The sequence below is a fragment of the Astatotilapia calliptera genome, chromosome 13 (assembly GCF_900246225.1).
Source record: "Astatotilapia calliptera chromosome 13, fAstCal1.2, whole genome shotgun sequence".
NCBI classification, from domain to species: Eukaryota; Metazoa; Chordata; class Actinopteri; order Cichliformes; family Cichlidae; genus Astatotilapia; species Astatotilapia calliptera.
Window position 1 is genome coordinate 3,586,598 of NC_039314.1, and position 16,921 is coordinate 3,603,518.

At 40.5% G+C, this 16,921-nt stretch overlaps 1 protein-coding gene across 2 annotated transcripts in view; it reads right to left on the bottom strand.

Annotated features, from left to right (window-relative positions):
- sertad2b (SERTA domain containing 2b) overlaps window positions 1-16,921 on the bottom strand; it is a 42,492-nt gene that overhangs the window by 15,370 nt on the left and 10,201 nt on the right. Inside the window, exon 1 of one of the 2 annotated variants that reach the window (XM_026189951.1) lies at window positions 1,897-2,129. The exons of the other annotated variant lie outside the window; for it this stretch is intronic. The gene's annotated coding sequence lies outside the window, so the exon portion shown is untranslated. Of the gene's footprint in view, window positions 1-1,896; window positions 2,130-16,921 lie in introns of those variants that run through there. 2 annotated transcript variants of the gene reach the window in all.

The window sequence follows — 16,921 nt, forward strand, 5'->3', positions numbered from 1 at the left end:
AAACACCAGTTCACCGGCGCATCCTGAGGCACAAAATGGGCACACAGACCGTTTGTGGCCCCGATGCCCTCTGTTGCACGCTGCCCAGTTGTGCCCTAATATAGCCTCATAACACTTTTTTAAGACAGGCGGCATGTTCCTAGGGCAACCTTTAATCAACTTGTTGTATTTCCATCTACTGGACCTCAGTGTTTCCAGATACCAACTGTCAGTTTCTGTGGTTTTAAAGGTGGCAAAAACAGGAATTAGACCTTTAAGGTACACTGCTCACACCAGGAAGTACACAATAAAAGTCACCTGTGCATCTTTTCAAGATATTTGGTTTAGAAACTTTGGTGATGACAATGTAAGCTATGCTACAGCTCAATTCTAACAAGCAGCAAAGAGGCTGTAAATATAGGTGGACACAAATTACAGTGTCACTCATTGTTTAGTAAAGTCCCGTCCCGTAAGTTTAAGCTCGGCATTTTGGCTATCAGGTTTTTTTAATGATTTTTTTTAAACCACATGTTATATGAAACAGGTTAGTCTAACTGAGAAATAAAAGAAATGGCAATCAAGTTATTTTTTGGTTATTTAATAATAATAATAAAAATAATATTGTACTCACAAGTATTCAGTGATGAGTCTGTAACAATGTTTTCCAGCAAACTGATTAATTGTCATAAACCTAGAAATAATCTAGTAAAGCTATCTTGATAGCAGTGGACATCGCTGTTCTGCCAATCGCATATTATACGTGGCTACTACATGCACGCATTACGCCAAAGGCAGAGGAGATGAGATCTCTTAGGTGCTCGCATACCATTCAGGCAAATAAAACACATATGCTTTATCATCTGAGATGGCGTCCCCGTTACCAAAGATGCAAAAACACAAATGAAAGAGGCAACGCTACCTGCAGACTAGACATGAGACCCATCTGTCTTTAGACAGTTGACAACATGCTGGCTAAACATTATCCAAGTTAATATTCAAAACTGCAGTTTTGTTTGATTGATTGCATCGTATAAGAGTTTATTTGTTATATACATGTCCGAGTCCAACAATGCAAGATCCACTTTAAGAAATGTATCACTAACTGCAGCTAACAGAGGCTAACAGCAGCTAACACTGGCAAAAGCAATTGCACTTATACACTGAATTACTCCCTCATTTTGCCAACGAAGCTAGCCAGCCAATCATAGTATCAGCTGATACTAACAGCTCCACACTGTTTTCCAAATGTGGTTATGTTTAGTTTGGAAAAAGAGAAAAAGAAAACAAGAATCTGATACCTAAAATGGCACATCAAGACTTTAAACCAATTTGTGATGCCACCGCAGCTATGTTCGTCTTTTCTTTACAGTCTTCATTTGCTAGAAGCTCCCTGAGCTCTGTCTTGTGTCGTTTTCTTCTCAGGCTCGTACATCTCTTCACTCAATAACAAGCTCTGGCTCGTAATTAGCAGATATTCAATGAAAATTTCATGACACAAATTCTAAAATTTCACTCCTATCAACTTTCTAGTTCTTTCTCTTCTGTATACCAGATTATAGGACATAAGAGTGAATGACAAACAACAATCCAAGGTTTTGGGGTCTCTTTTCTCTCACAACTCCAAAGACATCACAGTTCAATACACAATCAAATGCTTTTGCTTCTGCGACTTTTTACACAACTTCCATTGATTCCACCATGTAATGTTCCACTTGCTTCATTTATAATTCTGGCATAACAGGGTCTAAATTCATGCTTAGATAAGTGCTGAGAGACATACAAAGTATAGTATTATTTAAACGAACTTGTTCAATGATTCAGCACTGAAGAACTTGTGGAAGCAACAGATCAGACAGAGAAATGGTTATTTTTGGCAACAAGGATGTGTCCTATTGTTTCTTAATCATGCAAACAGACCCGAATGAAGCCCCGGCTGCTGTACAGATAACCAGTGGGTTAGCCAGGGTGCATACGTAGTTTCTGTGGTGAATGGAGATCTGATTTTAGTAGCGCGTTCATCTCTCTGGACTCTGAGTTGACTCATGAATGCAGAGCAGCGAGGAGGGATGGCTCTAAATAAAGATTTCAGGTCAAAAACAGGAAATGGCTCAGTGAGCAGGGAGGGCAGGGCCATAGCAACACCAACTGGAGAGAGCTGCACCCACAATATCCCTCCCTCCCTCCATTTATCTATTTATTTCTCCTTTGCTCTTTTATTTCCCTCACTGAGTAAAAGTTTTTGCTGATGCCTTAACCTTAATTTTCTTCCTGTGCCTCTGTTTTTGTCTCTCCGATTCTACATATTTTCCTGCCATTCAATTATTTCATTTTTTCCGAGGTTCTCATGTCAGACCAGGAACTAGATAACTTACTCATCACATATCAGGTTGTGTGTGTCCGTGTGTGTGTGTGCGTGTGTGTGTGTGCCACTATAACTGTGAACCTGACTCACGGTGAGTTCACTGGTCCAACTCAACACCCAGCGCATGAAGCTGCATCCATCCATCACCGCGCTTTCATCCATCACTGTGTTGCACCTTTGGGTGGTAACACAGGGATTATGGCAGTCACCAGAATTAGATCACGAACATCATGTTCCATTTATACTCAGCAGGACAACACGAGGTGCATTTTCATATCATCAGGCTCTCTAAATTCATACAGACACATGAGCTGAAAAATGCCACCGAGCACAACAGTTGATTCACACTCGTGTGTCTGTTAATCATAAGTGCCGTTGACCTGAACAATGTATTGATTATGTCCTCAGGTGTGTATTTTTCTTAGTAATACAGGAAGTATCACAGCAACTTCCAACCATCTGCTGGTGACTTATTCACTGAAGTAAATGTGGTCCTGCATGGCAAGCAGTCTTGAGTTTAGTTGCTGTGTTAAAGGCACATTGCTGTGGCTGCTGAACCCTTTAACACCTCTGCTACTTGTATTACTACAACCATTACAACAACAGCCTACTGTACATTTCCAGTTATTACTGCTACAATTGCTGTTACTACTGATACTGAGTCCATCTGATACTTCATTTGCTTATTTTAAGGGGGAGGAAAATTCTGATATTGATATATCAAATTGTTTGGTTGTTTATCTCTCTGTGTTAATCCCGTAATGGACTGCCAACCTATCCAGCATGTAGCCCACCTTTCACCCTATTTAAGCTGGGATAGGCTCCAGCAATTTCCACCAATGTACATCACAAACTAGTGAAGACTGTGAAGACAACACCTGTCTTCACACCTTTAACTAATGCTCTACTGAATGTGCCACAGCTACAAATGTGGAAACAGTCAGATTTGTGCATTTGTGTTTCTAAAATTACCCTCTGAATGCATTATATTCTATACACAAGTTTTCCTGCATAGAGACAAATGCGATCAGTCGCTGTCACTATCAGCCTACTGATATTTGGGTCAGCTTCCAGAGTGGGTGAAAAAGAATCAGGATAATAAGGATAAGAATTTCGATTCTTGTGAATGGAATTCAGCTGGATGGTTACAAACGAACTGTCATTTTGAGTTATTTTTAATTGGTCTTCAATAAACAAATAAATAAATACTAAATCTTCAGTGCTTTTTTCATTCAGCGACTTAATAATTAACTCAACAATGATATAGTTTTTGAGTGCGTCATCTGTCGCCACTAATAGGCTGTATATAAAAGATGGAGATGGGCACTGTGAGGTCAACCATTGGTTTGTTACGTTTTGCTGTGAAGCCTTGAGCTGAGTGTTTCCACCATCGCCCTCTTCACTTTTTGAAACTAGAAGTCAAGAGGAGATCTGACTATAAACGCAAATCTTGTGATTGATACACTAAGTCGTTACCAAATTAGATAACAAATTTTTTTGTGTTGTTATAATAAGATGACCATCAAAATTTATTAAGACTTGAACATTTAAAGGGCGTTTTTTACTGGGATCATATAGCAAGAGAGCAAAGGACTGTTTTCTCAGAGACTTCTACAAAACCTGCGGGTTTTTTGCAACCACGGTATTCGCCCCCTGCTGGTCATTAAAAAGAATGTAGGTTCAAGACACTTCTGCATTGGGTTCGCCCTTCACAGGTCAATGCCAACTTTAATAGCCAGTGCATGAACCAGATGTAGTTATATGGTAATTATTACATCTTCTATAAAATATAATTCATATAAAGACCAGTACCATTGCCCCTTGATCGAGCAAGCAAATGGCTTGTGGTGAACTACATTACAGTGCTAAAATACTTTGTCCCCATTGTTTGTTATGGTAAAGGATTATTACTCTGTCATCCCACACAAGTGGACCTTAATCTAATGTCAAAGTACTTGTGATTTACTGTAAAGGGATTGTGCAACAGAATGTTTACGTTCTATCACAAGTGGAAACTACACCGCTGATCATCTTTGGTTATTCTTCTCCCCTTTAAGTTTATGTCTTAAAATGAAGAAGAGTAAAACCAGCAGAAACATCCGTGTGTGCTGACAGATTTGGGGTGGGTGTGTGAAGAGAATATTATTAACACTATTAGACATGGGTGTGGCACACAGGCCCAACATGGAGAAAACATTGGGGTGGGGGGAGCAGGGAGGGGAAGGGCTCCACACCAAAAAACACCCATCTGCTTTCTTTCCCATTCTCCCTCTTTGTCTCTACCTCCTCCTCTTCTCTCTCATTGTCTCTTTGCCCCGTCTCTTTATCAGAGTCCACCATTGCCCCCTCTTTGGCCCAGACACAGCTGTTACCTCGGTCACGTGCATACACACAAAATCCTTTATCCTTGATGTGATATATCCGCAGTTAGTGGCACAATTTTGTGCTATACAGTCTAAACTGATATAACTGCCCACACAAAGGTGGACAGAGCCTGTTCCTCCTTCTCTCTCTCACACACACACTTCATCATCTTTTTTCTTCTCATTACATTGAGACTTCAAACACTTGTTAAGTGCCTTGACTCATGCACTTCAAAAGGGGAAGTACAAGTAAGCAAGGCGACTCGGCCTCCTACAGTGCTTCCATTTTAGTCGAATATGCTTCCAAAATGCAGTCATGGCGCTTAAACTCCCTGATGGTTTTTCTTATAATGCTGGTGATCTGTGCACGCTGCTGTGACAGTCAATGGCCGGGTATGTCTGCCGATGTTATACGGAGGCTGTCACAAGCCAAATGAGCATTAATGAGATCTACAATTAATGGCATAGTCAGAAGAGCATTAATAAAATGTTGAATCTCCGAGTAGAAAATTTAGGAGCCAGTCCGTACTGCTGTAAGAGTGCAGCAGGAAAAAAATACACGAGTGCGAGCAGGCTTTTAGGACTTGTTGCACTGCATCCTACTGTTCTTCAATCACAGAGCAACCCTCACATCAAAAGAGAACACAAATCTTTAGGCCTCTCACATGACTTGAAACTGCAATCTCATGGTTGACATGACCCAATTATATCATTACGTATCCACAGAGATGACAAATGGGGCTTTTCAGTCTTTTTAAGCCTATGACTTGACTGCACTTGAATTACTGCGCTGTTGCTACATAATAAAAAACTGTTGTCTAAATATGATAAATGTGTGCTTATCTTGGGACAACAAGCTTCTGTACACCATGACCTTTACAAGCTGCTTTCATTAAAGAGCTCTTCCCTTTATCCTTAGGATAAAGTTTGTTATCTAAACTAAATTGGACAATTAAGCGGTGATCCCGGGTAAACAGTTTATTTCACGATTACGGGATTAATTATCTTGAGATACTGTAACTCAGAAACCACAGCTGCCACTGGTTTTACTGCAAAAGCTGAGATGTCAGGTTTTATAGCTACACTGTTGGCCAAGCAGTCCAAATCAGTTTCATTCATGAAAATAGACTACGTAGGCTTAAATAAAGATGAGCTAAAATATGTAAAAACATTTAATAATAATTTTAAAAAAAGAAAAATTCAACAATTCAAATGAAATTAACAAAAATTATCAGGAGAAAGTGAAGACTTAACAGCTATGATGTTGTGTAAACGATTATGAGAAGGCTATTAAAGCTAACCAGCAAGCGTTGAGTATTACCACTTTATACCTTGAGACTGGATAGTGACTCATTAAGGTGTTCATTCTGAAAATGCAGTTAAACAGGTAGTGGATGAAAGTACACGCAATGATGGGGAAAGTTCTCAGCTCTGCAAAGGACGAACAGGAGAACTAACCAGCTCGGGCTGGATTTTAGCCTTCCACCAGCATCAGGATGGCAACGAGGAGTCCAGAGGAGATGGTTCAGTTTCTCCATTTGGTCTGAATGGATAGTTTCCTCACTCACATCAATGGTGCTTTGACAGGTGTCGCAATAAAAGAAACTATAGCTGATCGCTGTGTGGTAACTAATTAAAGTCACTGAACTTAGAAGTCACTTAGAGCAGCGGTCCCCAACCCCCGGGCCACGGACCGGTCCGTGAGTCATTTGGTACCGGGCCGCGAGAGTCTCAGGTGTGAAATTTATGGTTTTCAGGGTTTTTATCGTAAACTCGGTTTCCCTGGGTCTTTTCCTGTGTTGTATATGTGTGTCATATATTGAAATAAATATTTACACGTTACCATAGCGACCAGAGAGCATTAAGGGGCAGAGAGGAGGACTTTACTCTCAATGTTGTTGCTGCATTTCAGGAGGACGCTGCTAATAAAGTTACAGAATTACAAAGTTAATTCGCGTTTATTATTATATTTACAAAATACCACAGTTTTTGTCTTGGTCGAATTATTTTATTTTGTTGTATTTATCCGGGACACCTCAATGGCCGGTCTGTGAAAATATTGTCTGACATTAAACTGGTCCGTGGCACAAAAAGGTTTGGGGACCGCTGACTTAGAGCATTTTGCTGGAATTGTTCTGTGTAGAACGCCTCATTCAATAAGTTTATGCTTCATTCTTGTGGTTTGAATTCTATTATTAAAAAAACAAACTACAAAACTCATGGATTGATTCATTGGCTACTCCATCATGCATATCAGAGTATCTGAGGACAAAATACTGATCCTTGAGTTTCTGCCAATGTGTGTACATAAATGGGTGGATACTAGTAAGCAGTGATGGGAATAACGGCGTTACAAGTAACAGCGTTACAATTAACGAGTAATCTAATTACTATTCCTATCATTACAACGCCGTTATCGGCGCAGTCGCGTTACTATTTTTCAACAAACAGACGGTTGAAGCTGTGTTCAGCTTACCGCATCTTATATCAGTTGCACGGAAGTAGCTGTAAGTAATCTGGGTGCTACAGCTTTAAGCAGCTGTGCGCTCCCGACAGCGGCAATCACTTTCTGGCAGACGATCACTTTTTGGCAGACGATCACTTTCTGGCAGACGATCACTTTTTGGCAGACGATCACTTTTTGGCACAACACCTGGAGCTAATGGGGCAAAACAGTCGCATGAGTGCTGCTGTTTGACTGAGGAAGAATAAAGTAGTCGTGGTAAGCCAATCACATGACCACTTCAAGATGACAAAGCAACAAGGTGATATATACCAGTTTTTAAATTGTGTTGATAGGCCACGTAAAACCAGAGTCATGATAAACAATATATATGCAGAGTTTTGCTTATGAGCAACCAAAAAGCAGCCCGTTCGTGTTGGTGGAAAAATGCACCGTGTTGACCAATCAAAAATGATATGGCAACATGACATTTGGTTGTTTAGGAAGAGGGGAAAGTTTTAGGAGTGACGGTGAGAGAGAGAGAGAGAGAGACAGCAGAAAAAGAGAGAGAGCGAGTTTTGAGATGTGAGAGATTTGTGACGTTTAGCATGTTTTCTTGTGTAGTTAGTGTGCAGTGTTGTGGATAGTTTTGTGTTGTGTGTTAGAACAATGAGGCGACTGCTGTCTCCAGGTAGAAACAGGCGCAGTGATACACCTGCTGCTGTCAGACCTGCAGGTATCAGGCTGTGATGTTCTCCTTTATAGTGGACAGAAATTAATTTTTTGGAGCAGCAGAAATAATTTGTGTGGCGTCTTATTGAACAGCTGGTTGTTGTGTAAATAGTTTGAAATGGTTATTTAAAAAAAAAAGGTAAAAGGTATATGGCTGCAAATAACTTTGTTGTTTGCAAAACTTGTGCATAGGATTTTAAAATTGGCAACTGCATTTAAAGTTATGAAAGTTATGAAATATGATTCATTAAACATGTTTGTGGTTGTTACAGTAAAAAAATTAACTTTTTCTACTCTGATTTTATGTTTTCTGTCTGATTTTAGATCAATTGTGTTAATACAGTGTGTCAAAATAAAAACATAACTGTAAATTCAGACACGTGAGGTTGTGCTGAAAAGAATGATGCCAAACAAGGCAAAGTAAATAGTTTTTAAAGGTGAAATGTGGAGGGAAAATCAAAAGTAGTCAGAAATGGCCAATTATACCCTGGACCCCAGAGGGTTAAAGTTTTTTTTTAAAGTAACACAATAGTTACTTTTCAAGTAATTAATTACTTTTAGAATATTGTAACTCAGTTACTAACTCAGTTACATTTTTGAAGCAGTAACTATAATTAATTACTTTTTCAAAGTAACTTGCCCAACACTGCTAGCAAGCAGCTATTTTGATAGGGTCCAGTTAAGGAAATCCGAAGAAGTTGATTCTGTTCATCTGGACGTAGCGTTTCACTCCTGCTCCAAAATTCAACACGGCAGTGACCAAAACACAGACAGCAGACAGATGCATCCATCTTTTATATACAGTATTTAGAGCAACAGAGACACCATCTAGAAGAAGTTACTCTTCACGTTATACTTTTACATTTGTTCTCGTTCAGCTGTGATTGGATAATTCAGGCTATTTCAACCGGATGGTTTCACATCCCGCCCATTAGTCATGCAGTGAGATCAAATCCGCACACCTCAGACTGCTGTGAATGCAAACATCTGCTCATAACGGTCTGATTTCTTCCTTCTCTTCATATTGCCATTCTTAAAAGTCAAGTTAGTCATGTTCTATTACTGTATGCACTCTCTATACTGTATACCACGTTTTGGCTGGAAATTGGTATTTTTATTGGCAAATCAAGATAATCCTCCAGTTTTTATGAGCGTTGTGATGGAAGGGTCAACCAGACTATATTTAATATATTTCTTATCGTCATATTTCCATCACCAAAACAATCAAACGTTTCCTGCTAATAGGCATGTCTAATATATCTCTTACCTCTGTGCCATAAAGCTCTACTGTTATTCCAAAAATTGTAAAAATTAATTTTTATTACAATGGTTTATTACAGTAGACTTAAATTACTTAAATTAGACTCAATTACTGCTGTAAATATCTAACCAGCCTACAGCACGCAGTACTGTCAGCGTTAATCCACAGCAGAAAAAAGCCACATTGGTACAAACTGCAGTACCTCAGTTTCAGGAAACGATTTCTGCTTTTTTATTCCTTTTTCTTTAAAAATAAAAAATAAAAAATTCAGATCTTAAAATATTTTGAGGCTTTTTTTCAAAATTGCATTTCATTGAGAGGAGTAAGCTCGAGGTTGAGATCCAAGAGCAAGGTGACCATTTCTTGTAATACAGACACTTTTTTTTTTACTTTTTCAAAACACAAAATGCAAAGTATGATCTTTAAATAAAAGACATTTCCGAGTTGCCATTTTTCCCAAACAAAATAACACCGCTTTTTTATTTTCTGTCCAGTGACTGAAGAATTCCGAGCGACAGCTCTATAAATAGAAAAGTTAGGTCGCTCTGCACAAAACTTTTCATCTTGCAAAGAGAGGGCTTGTGACTTGACTTGAGCATGGGTGAGAGAGCCATACAGAAAAACAGAGACAAAGAGAAAGAAAGGGAGGGAGGGAGGTATGTTTATTCACGACTGCTGTAACGCCTCCAGTGTCAGGTGACTTACAGGAAAGAAGTTGTTGTTCTCTCTCCCTCTCTCTCTCGTTCTTGCTCTGTTTCTCTTTCATTTGGGAACTTTTCTCTGTTTTCCTTGTTTCATAACTTCTGACATGAATTGTTTTTCTCTCTCAAGTCCCTGACTTTACTGCCCATGTTCTATAACGGATTAACAAATCAGAGTACGAATGCCAAAAACAGACAAGAGGCAGATTACCAAAATTATATATGATAATGGACTTAAAGCGAAGTTGAAAGGAAAATAAAGCCATTATTTGAGGCTAAAACAACTATTTTAGATGTATCTTAGACCGTACTCAGTTATGTGTTTAATGAGGAGTTTCCCCAAACCTTTAATGTGTATGTGTGTGTGTATACCCATCCATAGCAAACCAGTGAGTGTGTGAGTGTCACACATTCCAACAGAAAAGCTTACCATTAGTAGTTAGGACACAGAAACCTCTGTCCACCAACTGAAAACACTGAATTCAGTCAGGGGTTAGCTCTAGCATGACTAGTCTGAACAAAGTTCTAAGTACAGAAAATAGCAGCTGATGTGAGAAATACTGAAAGTGATGGCAGTCATAGCAGTAAATGTGTTAGTCATAGTAAAAAGAGGTGGAGTAGTAATAGTAAAAACTTGAGTGTTATTGCTTTTACCAACTCACTGCAGTGTCATTTCATGTGTGAGTGAATTCCTCCCACATGCATATCTTTGACGCTTTGCCTCCAACAGTAAATTCTGCAGCATTTTCTTTCTTTCCTTTCCTTTTTTTTTTTAATGCACTTCATGTCAAAGCAAACTGCACTGAAAACTCTGTGGGGGGATATTGTAGCTGAAAACAGGAAGGTCATTAATCTTCGAGAGAAAGCGAGCTGACACACAAGTCAGGGCACACAAGGAAGCAGCTTTAGAGACTAGCAGCTAGTAGCTATACGGCCTAGCTGGTTATCCATCTTTCTTTTTCTCCCGATTTTCTGCTACCAAGCAGCTTCATTTTATGCGCCCCTATTCCTTCCAGTCACGAGATCCACAGAGAGATATTCTTCCTCTCTGGTGTAGCTTTTGAAAAACCAGGATGCACTCGGAACAATGTACAAAAGTAACAAGCAAAACAACGGCGATAAATTTATCGCTTAACACCCACCAAATCGCCGGGGGACTTGCCTGGGGGTTAGGGTTTCGTTTTTGCCACATGCAAAAATGGGCACATTTTGACAAACCTTTCTGTTAAAACAGGGGTGAAACATAAGGCCTAGGGAGCCAGAATTGGTCCTGCAAAGACTCCAATCAGGCCCACTGGACAACTTTGGAAAATGAGAAGGAGGGCATCAATTTTGGACTTTTTAACTGTATGTTAACAAATTTTACACCTAGTTAACAAAGACCTCCCCCACAGCCATTCATATAACAGCAATGAAGTGATAGACAAACATTTAAATTACACAAAAAAATCATGTGTTTTCACTATATAAGTATACAACAAAAATGCTGTACTATAGAATAATATGTAAAACAGTAACAGTAAAGTATCGCATTTTATGTGGATCATCTATTTTATTTAACAATAAAATTCTGCTTTGTGATTACAGGAAAGTCCTTGCAGTGAGCTGCATTTAGACATTTATTTCTTACAACTTAAGACCAGTGAGTCATGCTGACAGGTTTCTTTCAGTAACTACTTCAGCATTTCTGTATTGTGTAAAAAAAAAGTCTTTTTCCTACATTGAGATACCTCCAGGATTAAATGAGCAGTTAAACTTCTTTACACTGACAGAAAGAGGAGTTTCACTGGTCCGGCTCGGCTAAGATCAAAGTGGGCCGTATTTGATTCATGAGGTAAAATGAGCTCCCTCTGACATCTGTCTGTTAAAGGATTTTCCATTTGGGTGTTCCAAAGAGACAAAATTATTGGAGACAGATGGAGATTAGCCTAACCCTACCTCTAATCCTAGATGAGTTGCCGGTGACTCGTTCAGTGCTAAGACATTGGAAAAAAAAGAAATTTCTGCCTTACACTTGTTTGCCACTGTCATCCAGACAAGTGTCAGTTTACTTCCATGTCCGCCTGAACTCACATGAAAACTTTGAAGTGAAAGCTGAAGGACAAAAGTCACGTCCACAACATCAAGATGTTACCAGTTCAGTGTTCCTGGGTGTTCCTGGGTTATCGCATTAAATAACAGCCAGAAACTTAACAGAGTTCCTTCTACTAATATGAATGTGATGGACGGCCATGGTTATGAAAAACAAAAATCACACACTTTCACATCTCCTTAACAGAACCACCCCTCACACCGCTTTGATTAAAATGTGCTTCTTTGGTTTTCAGTTCACACGATACACTTCCATCAGCAAAAATGCCGTCATATTTAGATGTTATAACAAAGTCTTTCACTTCAATTCAATTCAATTTTATTTATAGAACACTAAGTCACAACAGCAGTCGCCTCAAGGCACCTTATATTGTAAGGTAGACTCTACAATAATACATTCAGAGAAAAAAAAACCCAACAATCATATGACCCCCTATGAACAAGCACTTTGGCGACAGTGGGAAGAAAAAACTCCCTTTTAACAGGATGAAACCTCCAGCAGAACCAAGCTCAGGGAGGGGCGGGGCCATCTGCTGCGACCGGTCGGGGTGAGAGAAGAAGAAGAAGACTTGTACACTTTTGTACACTTGTACAATACTGTCTTATTTTGTTTTTGGTCACACAGCACTGCAGTTGCAAGCCTGGTGAAAACCCTCACCGAGCCAACGGAAGCATCTTAAAATCACCGCTGTACACTCGTTTCCGTGACACCTGTGTGACACTGACAGAGAACAAAACAGAAAGTCACAGGGTGAGCTCGAGGTGTCAGAATGTGAGTTTCATCTCTTACAACCAAGTGGACTGACGGCGTTTAGGGAGACAAAAGGTGGATTCTTGTACTGTTCACTCCGAACAGTGCTGTTTTCTGAAAGTCCAAATTTCCCAAATCTCTCCAGGGATCATTTATTAATCGGTTTACTGGAATAATCTGGCAATAGGAAAATGTTTGCTGTGTCGACAAGAAAAAAAGTGCATCAGAATTGTGGTTATAGTAATCCATCCTCAGTAATCTATTACTTCTTTCCGTACTGCTGCCCTCCTACACCAGACCAGACTGGCTGAGTCAGCTCCACTGCTCTATCACGATTCAGCCTGACACACTTTCCCTCCCTCCGTCTCTCCCCCCCAACTTTCCTTCATGAATCTCTTCATTCATCCTGAGCTGGTTCAAAACTTCCTCGCCTCTCCACTATTGCTGCGAGCCTCTTTCTGTTTCGCCTGATTGCGTTTGCTCCTTTTAAATCTCATGCAGAGATCCTGCGTCCACATACTCTACGGTTCTCTCCTCTTTTTCTTCCCCCCCAAACCTCACCATCTCTCTCCATCCCTCCCTCCCTGCTGGCTGCCTTCAGGGTAGCAGAAGGGAAGTGAATGGCTTCAGCCCTCCCAGCTGGTCCCATCACCCAGCAACCCAGAGCAAAACAAAAGAACACACACACAGAAACACACACACACACTTGCACACAAGCCTCCAAACAGACAGGCAGTGTACACACGCGCACGGGTTCACCGGCAGATGAGTCTGCATGTTCTTAGACACATGCAGACAGATATGCAGATGTATGCACACACCCACACACACCCACCTTTGCCCTCACAAACTCACATCTATAAACATAGCCAGCCAGCCAGCCAGCCAGCCGTCCCCTGCAGACTCCCACCCATCATCCTTTCGTCCAGTCCCCCACCCATCACCCATCGTCCCCTTCTCCCCTCCCCGGCACCTTCTCCAGACACCCAGTCCTTTGTCCACATTCTGCTCGGCACATACACACAAAAAAGACATATTTGGGGGAAAACAGATGAACATGTGTTGACCCCCCTGCTCCCCTCCCACAAAAAAGAAGTCGACACAAAGCACATTCACACACATGCATAAAAATTGCGTTTGAGCAACAAAACAGAGCTCAGTTGTTATCTCAAACTCTGTAAGTAGTCTTGTAGCAAATCACAGCTCCAGAAACCTGCATGATCATGATGTGTGTGTGTGCACTTTAAGCCAAACTGCCAGACATCCTCTGCAATATATCATAAGTGTGCAGGTCGGCGCATTCCAGCAGATATGTTGTGATTAAGTCTCTGACTACTCTGTTTGTTTTTCCACTGCCTGATTCTTCTGCCTGGCCTTTCATAGTTTCACCGGATGACTTCTTACAAACCCCAGAGAAGAACTAGCAACTTAAATGCGCCTCTGTTAGAAATGAATATGATGCAAGCAGAATACAACTCAATGGGAAATCAGCTTTTATCATCAGTGAGATTTTTGTTGTCATGATCAAAGTTAACGACAAAGTCAGGGTCACTTAATATCTGATCGTGGCCATGTTAACCCACCAGGGGGCCCTGAGTAAAATGTTCTTTTCAGAGTTTTAATGTAAAAAAGTGTTTTATATGTGTAGTCGTCGTAAATATATGGATCTACAAGGTTAGTGCATGTTTATAACTGTTCTACAGCACACCATCTACAACTGTACTGATGCTGAGGTGGGATCACAGTTGAACTGTGTTTTACACACAAGCCAAAACTTAAGGTGAACAGATGAAGTGAACAACAATAATTACACAATAAAACTGGTCCAGGATACCCACGTGATGGCGTGTGAATAGTTGTTCCCTGTGCTGGATGTGGTAGAAAACAGGCACATATAAAGGACCTGAGTCACAAGAGCCGTGTCATCATGACCATCTGATCTGAGCAACTCTGAAGCCCAACTTGGTAAGCAGTAGTCACAATCCACCGACAGAACAAAACATAACATAATAATGACAGGGAGGGTTTTGCTACTTGAAGACTTTACCGTTTCCTTTGAGTTAAATGAAAAGCATTTCATGCATGATCTGCAAGTTTCATTCTGAATCTGCGTGCTATGTCAGCAGCATGGCGGTGCTCAGGTCAGCACTGTTGCCTCACGGCAAGAAGGCTGTTGGTGCAAACTCGCCTTGGTTCTCCCCTGATATAGCTGCGAGCTTTTAGGAAACACAAAGGACCGACATTCAAGCTGAACCATTTCCCTGACTATTTCGCATCTACACCGGGCGTGGAAGTAGATTAAGTACGGCTGGGAATTTTACCCAGGTGTTGATCCACCCTTTAGTGTGGATGGCTGTAAACTTGCACCTTCATAAAGCTGAGGACTAATGGTGTCAATGAATCATGTGACACTGATAATAATGGAAAGATGTTCCTGGCTCCTATACATTTTTGGTTGCTGAGCTGGTTAGCAGTTGACACAGAAAGCCCCTTGCTGTACTGACTTGTATCTGCAACAATAATTCGAAAGTACCGATAAACATTTAGTGAGGATGGGAAATTGTTCTGACCTTCAGGTTGACGCTTTACAAATCAATGCAAGCTCCATGGTCCATTAATGGAGATGTCTTGAACTTCATGCAACTGATAGGTGTCTAGGTCACAATGAAACCCATGCCCAGTATTTCAGGTGGACTCCATATATGGGCAGACTGTCAAAACAGGTAGTAGTCTTTCACAATGAGTCAGCAGTCAACACAACTCATTTACCGCCCTATGATCTGTATGAGCACACCCTAAAAAAACCCCAAGAGGAAAACTGGGGTGATGTGCGACATCAGATGTGATTCAGTCATTTACTTAATGAGGCTGAATGAAAAGAAACACATGCACACTCACTCAGCTGTCTGGTAACACCAAACCAGAAGCAGACACAGCATTGAGGACGTAGACGATAATATTTACATGAGATGGAGCTAAAAGTTGGATGTTGACCTTGAAAAGAAAGGTTTGACCAGATAAATCGGACTCAGACTATTTCATGGCATATGAAAGTTATTTTCAGAGCTTTGAGAGCTTCCTTGTCTTTCCCAGTGGATCTCGTTGTGCTTGGTTTTCATGACTCATCATCGCTCAATATGAATACGAATGAATATTGAATATGGAACTAGTAATTACAAATGTTTATATAAGAACTGAAAAAAAAATGTCCTCCATATTTTTCTACAAACCTCTACAAACCTTTAAAAAGGCTCAATCAGGACAGGATCTTATCGTATATCCCATTTTTTCCATTTTCTCTTTTGTCCAAAACATGAGCACACAAACACATTAGCTGCAGAAAGCCAAAGCAGCTAATTATAGTGGACAGGTCTAGCAGGGGGACTAAAATAGAGCCGTTTGTGCAACAAAATAAAATCTGTCTTCATAAAATCAGGGGGAATGCAGTCAAAGCAATGACTGGAGGGGGGAAAAACACACACACGCACAAAGAACGGCCTGCTAAATATTTAGTTTAACTTTCTCCTTCACCATAGCAATTGTGAGCCAAACCAAACCTGTAAGAAAAATGCTTTGCTTCCAACCTTCTTCAGCCTAAACCGCTGAAACAAACAAACTACCACAGAAATGAAATGAAGTGAGATGTTTTGGAAGCACCACAACATGGAAAATCTGAGAATGTGAGCTGCTTCTTGAGGCATGGGAATGTTAAATAGGAAGGGAAACTGGGGAAAATGACTTGACTGAATAAAACCAAGACTAATCTGGTTCAATCCTGTCCGAGCACACTGTTCATGCACAGTTCTGGCAGCAACTCTATAGATAGATAGATGTAAGGAGGACTCTTCCATCTCTAGTACTGTACAGTTGGCTGGACAGCTCTGTTCACCCTGCACACAACAGAGCAAAAAATGTAAAAGAAAAAAGGGTGGAGGTGGGTTGCAAAGTGGCTTGCAGAAGGAAAGCAGGATAAAGCAGCTTAAAACAGCACCCCCTATATGCCAAATATAAGTGTTGCTGATTGTGACTGAGCTTGATTTCATGGCCTAGCTGAATTAACCACCAGTTTACCACCAGTCAGGCTCAATCCAGTCCACCGGAGACCAATCCAATCGGTTGGGGTTGGGCTAATCAGTGTGGTTTGACTCATCTTTAAAGTGTCCACTTCAGCCCAGTCCAAACCAGTATGTCCCAGTCTTGTCTACAACAGTCTTAATCAAATCCCTTTGTGGCAATCT